General features: G+C 44.6%; 1 long non-coding RNA gene across 1 annotated transcript; it reads right to left on the reverse strand.

The window, feature by feature from the left end:
* Positions 1–8,324: 8,324 nt before the first annotated feature.
* Positions 8,325–15,199, reverse strand: LOC107976056 (uncharacterized). Its single transcript, XR_001719699.3, has 3 exons — positions 11,175–15,199; positions 10,190–10,486; positions 8,325–8,944 (listed from the first exon to the last, which is right to left on the reverse strand). It is a non-coding gene; the product is annotated as an uncharacterized LOC107976056 (long non-coding RNA).
* Positions 15,200–18,557: the final 3,358 nt, after the last annotated feature.

An 18,557-nucleotide genomic window follows, 5' to 3' on the forward strand; every position in this document is an offset into this window, starting at 1 on the left:
AGGGGAGGAAGTGTGTGCCGATTGGTCCATGGGTGGCCATGGGTAAGCCTGGAGAAGGCACCACAAGTTCCCACTCTGGTCTGCAGGACTGGCAGCCTGGTCCTCAGCCTTCAGACCCTCCCTGGCCTGAAGATGGGGCCTCACCAGGAACCTGCCCACTTTGTTGCTCAATGAAGCTCCTCCTCTTTCAGGGTAGAATTATTGATTGAGTTATATATATATAAGTTATAAGTTATATGATATATATTATATATTATATATATATATATATAACACTCAATAATTCTATCCTTAAGGAGTGGGGAGTGCAGGAGGGGGACTGGTGGGCAGAGGGCTGTGGTTCCTAAATCTCCAGTTCAAGAAAAAGGCAAAGAGCCCTTGAGTCTTCTACAGTATTTCATGGTGGATGAAAAAGAAAGATTTCTCAGAATTACCTAGAACATGAAGACAATGATAATAGCAACAACAGTACTAATCATAGCAGTATCAATGGTAAAAATGTCCTCTCTGGGTCTACTTTAATCATTTATAAAACAATGAGAATAAACTAAATAATCCTTAACTTCAACTTAGCTCTGAAGATCCATTGTTTCTCATTTTTCTTTTCTTTTTCTCAAAAAGAGGAGCATAGAGGTGGTTTAGTGATCTTATGTTAATCCCTTAGTATTCACCAGTCATTTGTGAGCATGTCCAGTGTGAAAGATGTCATTCTTGATGCCAGGAAGACAGAGGTGAATGAAGTTATCTTGTTTCTGGTTCTCATGGAGCTTTATGTATATCGCAATAATTATATTCTTCAGGACTGGGATGTGTGTGACTAATTATTCATAACATGTAATTTATAAATTCTAGGCTGAATGAATTGCTATCGTTTTGGTCACGAGGTCAAGATACTTAAAAATCAATTTGATAGGTGAACATATTTTCCTAACTTTGGTGCAATTAAGAATGCTAGAAATAAAAGGACTTTGGAGATCATTTTTATTCAACCCATCTCATGTTCCAGGTAAGGACAGAGTTCTCTTTTTCAGTCTGGGTATTTTCACCAAGCATGGGGTCTCTGAGCTTCATTGGTGTTGCACGTATTAGCAGCATATTCCCTTTGATGGCTAATTAAATATGTAGGTATTTACCATGATTTGTTTATCCCTTGACTCATCTATCAACACTGGGACTGTTTCTGGGTCTTGGCTATTGTGAGTAAGTTCTCTATGAAACTGTTTAAAAAAAAATTAGTTCTAGGGAAATGAAGGAGTAATAGAACCAGAGTTCAGGCTTGGTAATTACCAGCTCTTCCCACTGGGAGGCAGCACATGTAAAGGTCAGAGCTTGGCCTTTGGAGTCAGGCCCTAATTTGATTGTTAGTTTTGCCACGATCTGTGTGATCCAGGGCAAGCAACTTAACTTCACCAAGCTTTAGTTTTCTTATCTGTAAAATAATAATAGTATCTTTGCCTTAGACCTGTTATGAGGATTAAAATGAAATAAGATATACTGTACTGCATTTAGAGGATAATTTGGCATAAAATAAAGACTTAGTAGCTGTCAGGCCTCTGAGCCCAAGCCAAGCCATTGCATCCCCTGTGACCTGCATGTATACGCCCAGATGGCCTAAAGTAACTAAAGAATCACAAAAGAAGTGAATATGCCCTGCCCCACCTTAACTGATGACATTCCACCACAAAAGAAGTGTAAATGGCTGGTCCTTGCCTTAACTGATGACATTACCTTGCGAAAGTCCTTTTCCTAGCTCATCCTGGCTCAAAAAGCACCCCCACTGAGCACCTTGTGACCCCCACTCCTGCCCACTGAGCACCTTGTGACCCCCACTCCTGCCCGCCAGAGAACAAACCCTCTTTGACTGTAATTTTCCTTTACCTTCCCCAAATCCTATAAAATGGCCCCACCCTTATCTCCCTTTGCTGACTCTCTTTTCGGACTCAGCCCGCCTGCACCCAGGTGATTAAAAGCTTTATTGCTCACACAAAGCCTGTTTGGTGGTCTCTTCACACGGATGCGCATGAAATTTGGTACCGTGACTCGGATCCGGGGACCTCCCTTGGGAGATCAATCCCCTGTCCTCCTGCTCTTTGCTCCGTGAGAAAGATCCACCTATGACCTCAGGTCCTCAGACCGACCAGCCCAAGAAACATCTCACCAATTTCAAATCCGGTAAGCGGCCTCTTCTTACTCTCTTCTCCAACCTCCCTCACTATCCCTCAACCTCTTTCTCCTTTCAATCTTGGCGCCACACTTCAGTCTCTCCCTTCTCTTAATTTTAATTCCTTTCATTTTCTGGTAGAGATGAAAGAGACATGTTTTATCCGTGAACCCAAAACTCTGGCGCTGGTCACGGACTGGGAAGGCAGCCTTCCCTTGGTGTTTAATCATTGCAGGGATGCCTCTCTGATTATACACTCACGTTTCAAGGGTGTCAGACCACGCAGGGACGCCTGCCTTGGTCCTTCACCCTTAGCGGCAAGTCCTGCTTTCCTGGGGCAGGGGCAAGTACCCCTCAACCCCTTCTCCTTCACCCTTAGCGCCAAGTCCCACTTTCCTGGGGCAGGGGCAAGTACCTCTCAACCCCTTCTGCTTCACCCTTAGCGGCAAGTCCCGCTTTTCTATGGGGCAAGAACCCCCAATCCCTTATTTCCACACCCCAACCTCTTATCTCTGCACCCCAATCCCTTATTTCCGCACCCTGACCTCTTATCTCTGTTTCCCAATCCCTTATTTCCGTGCCCCAACCTCATATCTCTGCACCCCAATCCCTTATTTCCATGCCCCAACCTCTTATCTCTGCGCCCCAACCCCTTTTCCCACTTTTCTGGAAGGTAAGAACCCCGGAACCCCTTCCCTCCGTTTCTCTACTCTCTTTTCTCTAGGCTTCCTTCCTTCACTATGGGCAACCTTCCACCCTCCATTCCTCCTTCTACTCCCTTGGCCTGTGTTCTCAAAAACTTAAAACCTCTTCAACTCACACCTGACCTAAAACCTAAATGCCTTATTTTCTTCTGCAATGCCGCTTGACCCCAATACAAACTCGACAGTAATTCCAAATAGCCAGAAAATGGCACTTTGAATTTTTCCATCCTGCAAGATCTAAATAATTCTTGTCATAAAATAGGCAAACGGTCTGAGGTGGCTGATGTCCAGGCATTCTTTTACACATCAGTCCCGTCCTAGGCTCTGTGCCCAGTGCAACTCGTCCCAAATCTTCCTTCTTTCCCTCCCGCCTGTCCCCTCAGTACCAACCCCAAGCGTTGCTGAGTCTTTCTAATCTTCCTTTTCTACAGACCCATCTGACCTCTCCCTTCCTCCCCAGCCTGCTCCTCGCCAGGCCGAGCTAGGTCCCAATTCTTCCTCAGCCTCCGCTCCTCCACCCTATAATCTTTTTATCACCTCCCCTCCTCACACCTCGTCCGACTTACAGTTTCGTTCCGTGACTCGCCCTCCCCCACCTGCCCAGCAATTTACTCTTAAAAAGGTGGCTGGAGCCAAAGGCATAGTCAAGGTTAATGCTCCTTTTTCTTTATCCCAAATCAGATAGCGTTTAGGCTCTTTTTCATCAAATATAAAACCCCAGCCCAGTTCATGGCTCGTTCGGCAGCAACCCTGAGACGCTTTACAGCCCTAGACCCTAAAAGGTCAAAAGGCCGTCTTATTCTCAATATACATTTTATTACCCAATCTGCTCCCGACATTAAATAAAACTCCAAAAATTAAATTCTGGCCCTCAGACCCTACAACAGGATTTAATTAACCTCGCCTTCAAGGTGTACAATAATAGAAAAAAGTTGCAATTCCTTGCCTCCACTATGAGACAAACCCCAGCCACATCTCCAGCACACAAGAACTTCCAAACACCTGAACCGCAGCGGCCAGGCATTCCTCCAGAACCACCTCCCCCAGGAGCTTGCTACAAGTGCCAGAAATCTGACCACCAGGCCAAGGAATGCCTGCAGCCCAGGATCCCTCCTAAGCCATGTCCCATCTGTGCGGGACCCCACTGGAAATTGGACTGTTCAACTCACCTGGCAGCCACTCCCAGAGCCCCTGGAACTCTGGCCCAAGGCTCTCTGACTGACTCCTTCTCTGCTTAGCGGCTGAAGACTGACGCTGCCCGATCACCTTGGAAGCCCCATAGACCATCATGGACGCCGAGCTTTGGGTAACTCTCATAGTGGAAGGTAAGTCAGTCCCCTGCTTAATCAATACAGAGGCTACCCACTCCACATTACCTTCTTTTCAAGGGCCTGTTTCCCTTGCCTCCATAACTGTTGTGGGTATTGACGGCCAGGCTTCTAAACCTCTTAAAACTCCCCAACTCTGGTGCCAACTTAGACAATACTCTTTTAAGCACTCCTTTTTAGTTATCCCCACCTGCCCAGTTCCCTTATTAGGCTGAGACACTTTAACTAAATTATCTGCTTCCCTGACTATTCCTGGACTACAGCTATATCTCATTGCCACCCTCTTCCCAATCCAAAGCCTCCTTTGCGTCCTCCTCTTCTATCCCCCCACCTTAACCCACAAGTATAAGATACCTCTACTCCCTCCTTGGCGACTGATCATGCACCCCTTACCATCTCATTAAAACCTAATCACCCTTACCCCACTCAACACGAGTATCCCATCCTGCAGCACACTTTAAACAGATTAAAGCCTGTTATCACTCGCCTGCTACAGCATGGCCTTTTAAAGCCTATAAATTTTCCTTACAATTCTCCCATTTTACCTGTCCTAAAACCAGACAAACCTTACAAGTTAGTTCAGGATCTGCACCTTATCAACCAAATTGTTTTGCCTATCCACCCCGTGGTGCCCAACCCATATACTCTCCTATCCTCAATATCTGCGTCTACAACCCATTATTCTGTTCTAGATCTCAAACATGTTTTTTACTATTCCTTTGCACCCTTAATCCCAGCCTCTCTTCGCTTTCACTTGGACTGACCGTGACACCCATCAAGCTCAGCAGATTACCTGGGCTGTACTGCCACAGAGCTTCACAGACAGCCCCCATTACTTCAATCAAGCCCAAATTTCTTCCTCATCTGTTACCTATCTCGGCATAATTCTCATAAAAACACACGTGCTCTCCCTGCCAATCATGTTCGACTGATCTCTCAAACCCAAGCACCTTCTACAAAACAACAACTCCTTTCCTTCCTAGGCATGGTTAGCGTGGTCAGAATTCTTACACAAGAGCCAGGACCACACCCTGTAGCCTTTCTGTCCAAACAACTTGACCTTACTGTTTTAGCCTAGCCCTCATGTCTGCGTGCAGCAGCTGCCGCTGCTTTAATACTTTTAGAGGCCCTCAAAATCACAAACTATTCTCAACTCACTCTCTACAGTTCTCATAACTTCCAAAATCTATTTTCTTCCTCATACCTGACGCATATACTTTCTGCTTCCCGGCTCCTTCAGCTACACTCACTCTTTGTTGAGTCTCCCACAATTACCGTTGTTCCTGGCCCAGACTTCAATCCGGCCTCCCACATTATTCCTGATACCGCACCTGACCCCCATGACTGTATCTCTCTGATCCACCTGACATTCACCCCATTTCCCCACAGTTCCTTCTTTCCTGTTCCTCACCCTGATCACACTTGATTTATTGATGGCGGTTCCACCAGGCCTAATCGCCACACACCAGCAAAGGCAGGTTATGCTATAGTACAAGCCGCTAGCCCGCCTCTTAGAACCTCTCATTTCCTTTCCATCGTGGAAATCTATCCTCAAGGAAATAACTTCTCAGTGTTCCATCTGCTATTCTACTACTCCTCAGGGATTATTTAGGCCCCCTCCCTTCCCTACACATCAAGCTCGAGGATTTGCCCCACCCAGGACTGGCAAATTAGCTTTACTCAACATGCCCTGAGTCAGATAACTAAAATACCTCTTAGTCTAGGTAGATACTTCCACTGGATAGGTAGAGGCCTTTCCTACAGGGTCTGAGAAGGCCACTGCAGTCATTTCTTCTGTTCTGTCAGACATAATTCCTCAGTTTAGCCTTCCCACCTCAATATAGTCTGATAACAGATGAGCCTTTATTAGTCAAATCAGCCAAGCAGTTTTTCAGGCTCTTAGTATTCAGTGAAACCTTTATATCCCTTATGGTCCTCTGTCTTCAAGAAAAGTAGAATGGACTAAAGGTCTTTTAAAAACACACCTCATCAAGCTCAGCCACCAACTTAAAAAGGACTGGACAATACTTTTACCACTTTCCCTTCTCAGAATTCAGGCCTGTCTTCGGAATGCTACAGGGTATAGCCCATTTAAGCTCCTGTATAGACGCTCCTTTTTATTAGGCCCCAGTCTCATTCCAGACACCAGACTAACTTAGACTGTGCCCCAAAAAACTTGTCATCCCTACTATCTTCTGTCTAGTCATACTCCTATTCACCGTTCTCAACTACTCATACATGCCCTGCTGTTGTTTACACTGCCGGTTTACACTGTTTTTCCAAGCCATCACAGCTGATATCTCCTGATGCTATCCCCAAACTGCCACTCTTAACTCTTGAAGTAAATAAATAATCTTTGCTGGCAGGACTATGCTGAATCTCCTTAGGCACTCTCTAATCAGATATCCTGAGTCATCCCAATTCTTAGACCTTTTATACCTGTTTTTCTCCTTCTGTTATTCCATTTAGTTTCTCAATTCATCCAAAACCGTATCCAGGCCATCACCAATCATTCTATACGACAAATATTTCTTCTAACATCCCCACAATATCACCCCTTACCACAAGACCTCCCTTCAGCTTAATCTCTCCCACTCTAGGTTCCCACACCGCCCCTAATCCCGCTTGAAGCAGCCCTGAGAAACATCACCCATTCTCTCTCCATACCACCCCCCAAAAATTTTCACTGCCCCAACACTTCAACACTATTTTATTTTTCTTATTAAGAAGGCAGGAATGTCAGGCCTCTGAGCCCAAGCCAAGCCATTGCATCCCCTGTGACCTGCACTTATACGCCCAGATGGCCTGAAGTAACTAAAGAATCACAAAAGAAATGAATATGCCCTGCCCCACCTTAACTGATGACATTCCACCACAAAAGAAGTGTAAATGGCTGGTCCTTGCCTTAACTGATGACATTACCTTGTGAAAGTCCTTTTCCTGGCTCATCCTGGCTCAAAAAGCACCCCCACTGAGCACCTTGCGACCCCCACTCCTGCCCACTGAGCACCTTGCGACCCCCACTCCTGCCCGCCAGAGAACAAACCCTCTTTGATTGTAATTTTCCTTTACCTTCCCCAAATCCTATAAAATGGCCCCACCCTTATCTCCCTTCGCTGACTCTCTTTTCAGACTCAGCCCGCCTGCACCCAGGTGATTAAAAGCTTTATTGCTCACACAAAGCCTGTTTGGTGGTCTCTTCACAAGGACGGGCATGAAAGTAGCCTTGTTATTTTACTCCCAGTACCTTTTTTTTTTTTTTTTTTTTTGAGACGGAGTCTCTCTCTGTCGCTCAGGCTGGAGTGCAGTGGTGTGATCTCGGCTCACTGCAAGCTCCGCCTCCCAGGTTCACGCCATTCTCCTGCCTCAGCCTCCCGAGTAGCTGGGACTACAGGCGCCCACCACTACGCCTGGCTAATTTTTTTTTTTTTTTTTTTTTTGTATTTTTAGTAGACACGGGTTTTCACCGTGTTAGCCAGGATGGTCTGATTCTGCTGAACTCATGATCCACTCGCCTCAGCCTCCCAAAGTGCTGGGATTACAGGCGTGAGCCACCGCGCCGGGCCATTACTCCCAGTACCTTTTAAATGTAATTATTTTAATTTTCATGCTAATTACTTATTTTTTGAATAATGTGTACATTTTGCATTATATGTACTATATATGTCCCACACACACATGCTTCTTCCTTGTCTATAATTTTGCATCTCAACTACTTTTCATTTTGAGAATTCCAAATTTTTTTCTGCTTTTTTGCTTGAATCCTAAGAAAAATTGCACCTCTTTCCTGGTAATAATTCTGGCAATAATTCAGGCATGACAATTACAGAACCTAGTGAGGCTTGACGGTGGCACCCCGTGACCAAGCACCTCCCCAGAACAGGAGACCTAACAATTTGTCACGGGGGCTATTTTCAGTTTCTATGAAGAACACATTGGCCAGGCTACCTTACCTGTATGTCTGTGTACTAAGAAGTGGGGGAGGGCAGATGGAGTTGGAGAAGATGGGACTTTTGTGGGCAGGTAGATTGGATGTGGGGGAAGTTTCAGTGCTGATGGTAAACAGTTCAAAGACAACTCAGATGTTCCAATCAACCTTGGTCCCCAGTTCAAGACTGCTCATCTGTGCATATGCTGCTTGTCATTTGTTCAACGAATTCTGAGTTTGAACTCTGCCTAAGTGTGCATGAACCCTCAGGGTAGACAGTGGTGGAAAAGATGACTCAGCCTCTCCTTGGTCACCCGCTGTAAATGTCACCCAGAGAAAGCGTGGGAGACTATGTGGTGTTTATTTCTTAAATATTGACTTTAGTTTTGACTCTAGTTAAAGTTCTTGTCTTTGTTAACTCTCTTTCCTTCTAACCTTATTAACTACCTTAAATCTTTTTTTGAATCAAAGTGGCGATGCAAGTAAAATAAACCCTTATTAAATAGTCTGTGTGATTTTAATATCCATCAATTACTAAAGACATGTATGACAAAAAGAGTGAATCATACAATGTTGCTAGTGGAGCACTTTTGACTGTGATGCATGGTTTTATTTTCTATAATGACAAAAGGAAATGAAAATATTTGGCAAATAAGGAGAATTGGAGGGGGAACATTCATCTCACAATATTTATATTCTCTGTGCTATTTTCAGACTTCATGTCTTTGTCATTGGTTCTAGTTTGCTCCATTATTAATACCACCATCTGTAAGATTCTAGCTCTCTTGGCATTTCTTCTGTTCAAGAGTCTTGTGATCTCAGTCTATGAAATAAAAACAAATAGGGGATGTTTGAGTTGGGACCAGAAAGTAAATTCATTTCTGCTTATTTAAAGGGGTGCCTTGTGCATTCTCTGCTGCACCTCTTTCTCTTTCTATTTTACAATGTGTACTGATCTAAGGGAACACATTATTCTCTTCCTACATGATTTCTGGAATACAGAACATTGGTTCAAAAGAAAAGATGTGACAGTAGGGCATGATTACAACTCTAAAGAAAACTTTGCAGGAAGGAAATAAAATGGGAAATGCTAATAGAGCCTATTCATTTCTGAGAAATGAGTTAGAATACATTTTGGCTGCAGGAGAAGAGTTGTTTATTGTTCCACATTTATCAAAAGTGACAGGATGGAAGCTGTATTAGGCCATTCTTGCACTGCTATAAACATCTGAGACTGGGTAATTTATAAAAAAAGGAGGCTTAATTGGCTCATGATTCTGCAGGCTTTAGAGGAAGCATGGTGCTGGCATCTGCTTGCCTTCTGGGGAGGACTCTGGAAGCTTACAATCATGGCAGAAAGGGAAGGGGGAGCAGGCATGTTACATGGTGAAAGCAGGAGCAAGACAGAGGGGAATGGGGGGTGATGGATCCTTTTTTTTTTTTTTTTTATTTGAGACAGAGTCTCACTCGGTTGCCCAGGCTGGAGTGCACTGGTGCAATCTTGCCTCACTGCAACCTCTGCCTCCTGGGTTCAAGCAATTCTCCTGCCTCAGCCTCTGGAGTAGCTGGGATTACAGCTGCCTGCCACCATGCCTGGCTAATTTTTTTGTATTTGTTTTTAGTTGAGACGGGGTTTCACCATGTTGGCCAGGCTGGTCTTGAACTCCTGACCTCAGGTGATCCACCTGCCTCAGCCTCCCAAAGTGCTGGGATTACAGGTGTGAGCCATCATGTTTGGCCCCGGTGCCACACACTTTTAAACGACCAGATCTGGCAAGAACTCACTCACTCTTGCAAAGACAGCATCAAGCCATGAGGGATCTGCCCCCACAACCCAATCACCTCCCACTAGGACCCACCTCCATCATTGGGAATTACAGCTCAACATGGGATTTGGGCAGGGACAAATATCCAAACTATATAAGGAGCCAAGCAGAGTGGTGGACTGTAAAAGGTGCATGAATGAAAAGGAAAAACAGACAAAACAGGGAAATCCAAATGAGCAAAATTTGCACTGGAAAGTTAACCAACAGCCTCTACATAAAGTCAAGAAGCAGAGCATGCTTACCGGCCATGGAATCTTCACATGGGTTGCTGGTTTCTCAGCAGGGTGCTGGACTCTAAATGCTAGTCATCCGGTCAGTAACACTGCTAGAACCTGGTTGCTGAGTTGGCTCTTGAATGGTCTCTTCAACGGAGAAGGTAAATGGTCTTCCTCTAGTTACTTCATTTGCACTTAGCTCTATAACCAAGGGCAATCCTCAGTTAAGTGTTGGCTAGTTCCTTGACTAGGTGGAATAGTTATTTCTTCTGTAAGTATTGGACTTGGACTTGTGTTTCTCAGGTGGCAAAGTTGGAGATAGCTCTGGAAAACAAGACCTATGGCAAATGAAATGCGGCTCTATATAAGATTGCTTTCATCTTTCTGTTGAGTTTGCCCCATTTTTAAATCAAGGCAATTAATAATAAAAAGGGGATAAAGACTCAAGTTATCTTAGGAAAAATTTATTTCCACATAAAAATCATGCCTAGATCACAATGATTCAGTTTATGTAAGCTCTCCCATTCCCTTCTATGAGAATTGCTGTTGGCCTCCAAATGTTAATACACAAATGATCAGATAATCAGGCCTGGAATTTACCAGATTCACATATCTTAAGGCATCTGATATGTTAAATCCAGACACTATCTTTCCATAAAACCAGCATTTGTATTTGAATGTGTCCTAGGAAGGAAAATGATCCTTTCTATGTCTGGAGATCAACAGAAATACATGACAGTCAACCCAACCAGATAAATTCCTTAAACTTTTACTTTTCCATGCTCAAATATGTCCAGACAGTGGTTTAGATGACTGAAGAGTTCTATGCTTAGCCAGAAATGGGTCTGTGGCAAACCAGCAATGGAAAATAAACACTCTTTTCATTAAGGAAGACACAAAATCATACTGAACCCATTTTCTTAAGTTAAAAAGTATAGAACAACAAGTTCTCCACTTCACAATCAACATAGCAAAATACAAGCCAATAAAGAGAGAAAAGGATTGCAATTACCTTGCCATTTTATTGATTCCATCCAAATCACAGCTTTTAGGCCTGAAAGGTTCAAAATATCCCTCAGTGTCTTGGCAAGTTATCTTAAGTGTGAGGGATAGAAAGGAACCAAGGCACCAGCTGCCTGCTAAGTCAGTTGGTCATATTTAAAGAGACTCAGTCCTTTGGTATTAGTATTCTCCACCCATCATGACATGTTGTTGCAAACATGAATAGATCTTGTAAGTGAAAGTTAGAGTCCTCTAGTTCGATCACCACAGAAAAATCTCGATGTTTCAGTTCATTCCCACAGGGAAGATCTTGGGTGAAGTGGGGGCCGGAGGGGTGACTGGCAAGATAGCAATGACAGAGAAGGTCAGGAGATGGGATGGGCTGGAGGGTCAGGGTGTCCTCTCAGGGGGCTTCTGCTGGAGGCCCTGGGCCAAGGAATTCCACTCTGATGGCATAAGCTGAGCTTTCTTAAAGTCAGCAGGAGCTGGCTGTGAAAAAGACCTGACTGCATTCTGGCACAGGGAAGTTCTCTTTCTCCTTCTTTATTCAGACCAGTGATAAGTGGGGCATAGTTTAAAGATAGCTGGAACTCATTTTAAACTATATATTTTTTCTTTCTTTTTTTTTGAGATGGGGTCTTGCTCTGTTGCCCAGGCTAGAGTGCAGTGGCGTGATCATAGCTCAGTGCAGCCTTGAACTCCCAGCTCAAGTGACCCTCTGCCTCAGCCTCCTGAGTAGCTGGGAGTACAGATGTGTGCCACTACCACACCTAGCTAAATTTTTAATTTTTTGTAGAGAAGGGGTCTCATTGTGTTGCTCAGGCTGGTCTTGAACTCCTGGGCTCAAGCAATCCTCCTGCCTTGACCTCCTGCTGGGATCTCCTGCTGGGATTATAAGCATGAGCTGCTGCACTCAGGCTTTTTTTTTTCTTTAAAAACTGATTCAGAGATGCCCAGGGAAGATGGCCGAATAGGAACAGCTCCGGTCTGCAGCTCCCAGCTAGACCAACGCAGAAGGTGGGTGATTTCTGCATTTCCAACTGAGGTACTTGGCTCATCTCATTGGGACTGGTTAGACAGTGGGTGCAGCACACGGAAGGCAAGCCGAAGCAGAGGCGGGGGGCGGTGTCGCCTCACCTGGGAAGCACAAGGGGTTGGGCAACTCCCTCCCCTAGCCAAGGGAAGCCATGAGGGACCTTGCCATGAGGGACAGTGCTATCTGGCTCAGATACTATGCTTTTCCCATGTTCTTTGCAACCCACAGACCAGGAGATTCCCCTGGGTGCCTACACCACAGGGGCCCTGGGTTTCAAGCACAAAACTGGGTGGCTGTTTGGGCAAACACTGAGCTAGCTGCAGGAGGTTTTTTTCATACCCTGGTGGCACCTGGAATGCTAGTAAGACAGAACCATTCAATCCCCTGGAAAGGGGGCTGAAGCCAGGGAGCCAAGTGGTCTTGCTCAGCAGATCCCACCCCCACAGAGCCCAGCAAGCTAAGATCCACTGGCTGAAAATTCTTGCTGCCAGCATAGCAGTCTGAAGTCGACCTGGGACACTTGAGCTTGGTGTGGGGAGGGGCATCCACCATGACTGAGGCTTGAGTAGGCAGTTTTCCCCTCACAGTTTAAACAAAGCCACCAGGAAGTTCAGACTGGCTGGAGCCCACTGCAGCTAGCAAAGCCACTGTAGCCAGACTGCCTGTCTAGATTCCTCCTCTCTGGGCAGGGCATCTCTGAAAGAAAGGTAGCAGCCCTAGTCAGGGGCTTATAGATAAAACTCCCGTCTCCCTGGGAGAGAGCACCTGGGGGAAGGGGTGGCTGTGGGTGCAACATCAGCAGACTTAAATGTTCCTGCCTGCCAGCTCTGAAGAGAGCAGCAGATCTCCCAGCACAGTGCTCGAGCTCTGCTAGGGACAGACTGCCTGCTCAAGTGGGTCCCTGACCCTCATGCCTCCTGATGGGGAGACACCTCCCAGCAGGGGTCAACAGACACCTCATACAGGAGAGCTCCAGCTGGCATGTGGCAGGTGCGCCTCTGGGACGAAGCTTCCAGAGGAAGGAGCAGACAGCAATTTTTGCTGTTCTGCAGCCTCCGCTGGTGATGCCCGGGCAAATAGGGTCTGGAGTGAATCCCCAGCAAACTCCAGCAGACTGGCAGAAGAGGGGCCTGACTGTTAGAATGAAAACTAACAAACAAAAAGCAATAGCATCAACATCAACAAAAAGGAAGACCATGCAAAAACTCCATCCGAAGGTCATCAACACCAAAGACCAAAGGTAGATAAATCCATGAAGATGAGGAAAAACCAGCACAAAAAGGCTGAAAATTCAAAAAACCAGAATGTCTCTTCTCCTCCAAAGGATCACAACTCCTTGCCAGCAAGGGAACAAAACTGGACAGATAATGAGTTTGATGAATTGACAGAAGTAGGCTTCAGAAGGTGGGTAATAACAAACTCTTCTGAGCTAAAGGAGCATGTTCTAACCCAATGCAAGGAAGCTAAAAACCTTGATAAAAGTTTAGAGGAATTGGTACCTAGAATAACCAGTTTAGAGAACAACATAAATGACCTAATGGAGCTGAAAAACACAGCATGAGAACTTCGTGAAGCATACACAAGTATCAATAGCCGAATTGATCAAGTGGAAGAAAGGACATCAGGGATTGAAGATCAACTTAATGAAATAAAGCATGAAGACAAGATTAGAGAAAAAAGAATAAAAAGGAACGAAGAAAGCCTCCAAGAAATATGGGACTTTGTAAAAAGACCAAACCTACGTTTGATTGGTGTACCTGAAAGTAACAGAAAGAATGGAACCAAGTTGGAAAACACACTTCAGGATATTATCCAGGAGAACTTCCCCAACCTAGCAGGGCAGGCCAATATTCAAATTCAGGAAATATAGAGAAGACCACAAAGATACTCCTCGATAAGAGCAACCCTAAGACACATAATCATCAGATTCACCAAGGTTGAAATGAAGGAAAAAATATTAAGGGCAGCCAGAGAGAAAGGACCTTCAAATTTATCCTGTCTGGGAGGATGTGGCCAGAAGGCAGAAGTGTGAGAGAGAAATTGTGTCTTCTGAACTCTCCATTCTCATCTCTTTCTGAAATTGGGTGTTTCTTTCTTTTCTTTTCTTTTCTCTTCTTTTCTTTTCCTTTCTTTTCTTTTCTTTCTTTTTTTTTTTTTTTTGAGACGGAATCTCGCTCTGTCGCCCAGGCTGGAGTGCAGTGGCGCGATCTCGGCTCCCGGCAACCTCTGCTCCCGGGTTCAAGCAATTCTCCCGTCCCAGCCTCCCGGAAATTGGGTTCTTTCTTTCCTCGTTAATGATTTCTCCAGCCGCAGTACCATTTCTGAGGGCGTCCGGTGATCTCGACCGTCCCCAGCACTTCTCACCTGCAGCAGCTGTGCCGCCCTCCTGAGAACACTGCGTGTCGCCCCGTGTCCCCCTCTCTCACTGCAGCCAGAGGGGCCCTTCCTGGGTCCTGGTTAGATCCCACAGCATCAGTAGCCGAGTGGGCCCCACGGCCCGGGCTCCAGGCACGCTGCACTTCAAGAAGCACAGGCCAAGGGGCAAAAATTATGACTCCAAAAATTACGGAGGGGAATTCCATTCATCAACCCAGTCAGCCTTTCGAGTATCTATTACTTTCCCCATTCTTTCTCGCTCGCAAGCGCACACACCGCAGAGTCTTTGCTGCTCCAAGCGCCACCTCCTCCTCCTCTCTCCCAGTTTTTTCCAAGCGGCTCTCACTTTCATCACCGCATCCTACTTTCTCTCTTAGTCTGCGTATTTTACTCTGTCCTCCACGTGCTTTTCCTCTTCTTCATACCGACCCTCAGGAACTGGTCTTGCAGGTGGGGATGTTGGATAAGGGCTTAGAATGAGGAGCAGAGGCTGATTTTCTTAGGCAGACAAGGGTCGGGCTGCCTCGGAACATTCCCAGAGTAATGAGTTTTATTAACAATGGCCTGCTGGCAAAGCCCTCGGCCTTCCCTAGCTCAGCTCCCCGGCTCCGGGGGCTGTTCCAGGCGGCGCGCTGGGTTGAGGTGGAGTGCGCCTCCCGCACGCAGGTCTCACGGTGCGGCTCCACTCGCCCTACCTCCGCGCAGGGCCAAGACTTTTCTAGCATAAACTGCATTGCGTGGCATTTCTCCTCTAGTTTGGTTTGTGCGGGAAAATCTGTGCTTTGAAATGCAATGATCAAACTCAGCCTATTTCCAATATCCAGAGTGTCAGTGCCTCAAAATAACAGCCAACGCATAAGTCTTTATTCAATTTATTTTTTCTGATTGGAAAAGCTTAAAAATGAAAGCTCCACAGAAACATGTAAGATAGGACCATGAAAGGTCTCCCATTCAAGGGATTTTTTTTGGTCCACTTTTTGGTTATACAGTCCTGGAGATATTTTCAGTACATACACTATATTATTACTATAAAAGAGGGAAATACTATAGATACCACTTGGAAATTTGCTTCTTTACTCAGTTACAATGCTTCTATCTTGGACATTAATAATGTCAGTTCCAAAAACCAGTCTTCAAGCATCCCAGGGCAAAGGGCCAGTTTCTTCACATGATTTTTTATTTTTTATTTTTTTTTGTGATGGAGTCTCACTCTGTTGCCCAGGCTGGAGTGCAGTGGCGCGATCTTGGCTCACTGCAACCTCCACCTCCTGGGTTCAAGCGATTCTCCTGCCTCAGCCTCCTGAGTAGTTGGAACTACAAGCGCATGCCACCATGCTTGGCTAATTTTTGTATTTTTAGTAGAGATGGGGTTTCACCATGTTGGTCAGGCTGTTCTCGAACTCCTGACCTTGTGATCTGCCCGCCTCGACCTCCCAAAGTGCTGGGATTACAGGCTTGAGCCACTACGCCTGGCCTCATATGAATTTTTTTTTTTTTTAGGAATGTATCCTTTTTTTAAAATTAGATTTTTGCATTATATAAATAGTTTTTGAAGGAATTCACTATTATGTGGTGCTAACTGAAGACATAAGTATCTGCCTTTAATCTCTAAGATAGAGAATGCAAAAATGAGGCAAGAGTCTTTCCTAAAAATAAATCACACAACCCTTAGAACCATTGGGCAGACATTTCTGAAAGTTTTATTATTATTATTTTGGCCTTGGGACTTAAAAATATTATTAAGGATTTAGAAATATTGTGGTCCAGTCTCAAAGTAATTATGTAATATTAACAAATGGACATTTTTGTGATCATTAAGTATCTTTTACTTCATTAGATAGGAAGCTAAAACCCCAGACTGTTTTGTCACATATGTTAAAAGAAGTCCATGAGAATTTCAAATTAAGTGAAGAATTCTCATTCAACTGAAATAATTTTTGGTTTCCGTCTTCAAATTTTTGAACCTTTCTTTGTTGTCTATTCAAGTCTAATTTTCTGTCACTTGGCCTGTGAGATCGTCACTGACCATACTAACTCTGTCAGCGAAACCTCCTCGTTGTGGAGATTTATTGAAGACATCTTTAAATAAACAAAAGGAAAGTCAAAAAGGCATGAAGACGGGCATTGTGAAGTGGCTCACCAATTAGCCATCTGGGTTAGATATTCGGGAAATGTGAGCCAGGGAATTTAGTTTATGAGCACCTTATTTTTCCTTCGAAAGATTCTTGTTGACATCCCCAAGCCCTAATGAGCATCCGATCCCTTTACAAGGTCTGAGTCGTTCAGGGGTTTGTCTTGCCCCATAGACACATCAGCAGCCTTTTAAACCCATGGCTGGAGATGTCCGTGCGATGACTGGCCTCGGGTGCTCTATCGAAAGGGTTCATATTTCTCCTCGCTCTAATCCCAGCCTGCACCTGGGAAAATACACACAACCTCTCCGCCGGCGCTCCCTGCCAGCAGCTTTCTTATCACAATATTTTAGTTAGGAGTCTGAGGAATGGGGCACAGCAGCCATAGATCTTCACCGGCAAATGAACTGGAGACCCTCACTGTGTCCCACCGTCCTCAGGTCCCACCTGAGGGAGACTCTGGAGTCCCTGAGCAGAAACAGGAGCTGGGGTGAGGCTTTCTGAGTGAGTCTTTTCAAGAGTTCAGCAGCCACTGTTCTGTCTTCATTGTCTAATACCATGGCTCTGCCTCAGCACACTGGACATGCTGTCACTTGATCCCTTCAAGTCTCCATGGCTTTGGGAAAGGAAACAAGCAAACGTTCTCTAAATGCACCTTTCCTTTATCCAGTCCTCCTTTCTGTCCATCAGTGTATCTGGGATCAGAGGACTTTGTTACTCTGTGTGTCCTTCTCTTGCTTTGGAGTGTCTTCCATAAGCTTGTTGACCAGAGTCCTGCCCACTACCCGGTGCCTCTGTGCACTCCCCTAGAATTGGTTCATTTGTCAGCGAGAGACAGAGAAGCCACAGCCACCACAGAGGTGACCAGTTCAAATGGTGCCCTTTAGTAGGCATGATCTGATGGGATCCTTGCAGCAGCTGTGAGGGAGTCTGTATTGTCGTGCTGTGTTCTGGGGAGGAGGCCAAGGCCCTGAGTGAGTGACAGCCCCACAGAGACAGCACCCATGATCATGAGTGCCGAGACTAACTCTCCTTAATCACCTGCATTCACACCGTCTGCTGCAAGTATAGCTCTGATGGGAACATTGATATTACGAAGAATTTTTAATTAAAAAACATACATACACCTCAGAAATAACGAAACCGTATGTGTGTCTTAAAATCAGGAAATTCACCAAGACTGGAAGACTTCACCAGGTGACACTTCCCATTACTTGAGCTGTGTATCTAGACAGGGGTTTGTTTTTCTAGGAATTAGCTAGATTTTTCTTCCACCACAGATAACCTCTGGGAGGATATCTTTTTTAAAGTCTCTTAATTGTAGGTTTTTACTACTATGACAATTTCCAAATTCCTGTTGTATTTAAAAGTATTGTAATAGATATCCCTGTTTTTCAAAATCAAAATTTGAAACATGTGCTCCAAAATTGCCATTGCTTTACTTATTTTAGTCAGGACTTCATGGTTAACAGGCATGAATATGTTAAAATATATAATTATGTTTATTCTTCCAATTATAAAAGTAATATAACAAGACATTTGGAAACTTTAGAGAAGTAGAAAGAATTCTAAACTAGCCCATAATTCTATTCCCATTGTTAACATTTCACTACTTTCTTTTAGTCTTCTTGTGTCTTTTTTCATGTGGTGTGTAATAATACATATATATGTAAAATATGTATTTTATGTAATATATTAAATATATAACTTCTTATCTATAATTTCATATGCATATATATGTATTTTGAACATTTGTAATAGTAACTGCATTAACAATAAAAGTATTGAAATATGATTATAAAATGTGAGATAATAAGGATAATTGGTTTCTAAAATGATTAAAACAATG

Source organism: Pan troglodytes, chromosome 6 (genome assembly GCF_028858775.2).
Source record: "Pan troglodytes isolate AG18354 chromosome 6, NHGRI_mPanTro3-v2.0_pri, whole genome shotgun sequence".
Lineage (NCBI taxonomy): Eukaryota > Metazoa > Chordata > Mammalia > Primates > Hominidae > Pan > Pan troglodytes.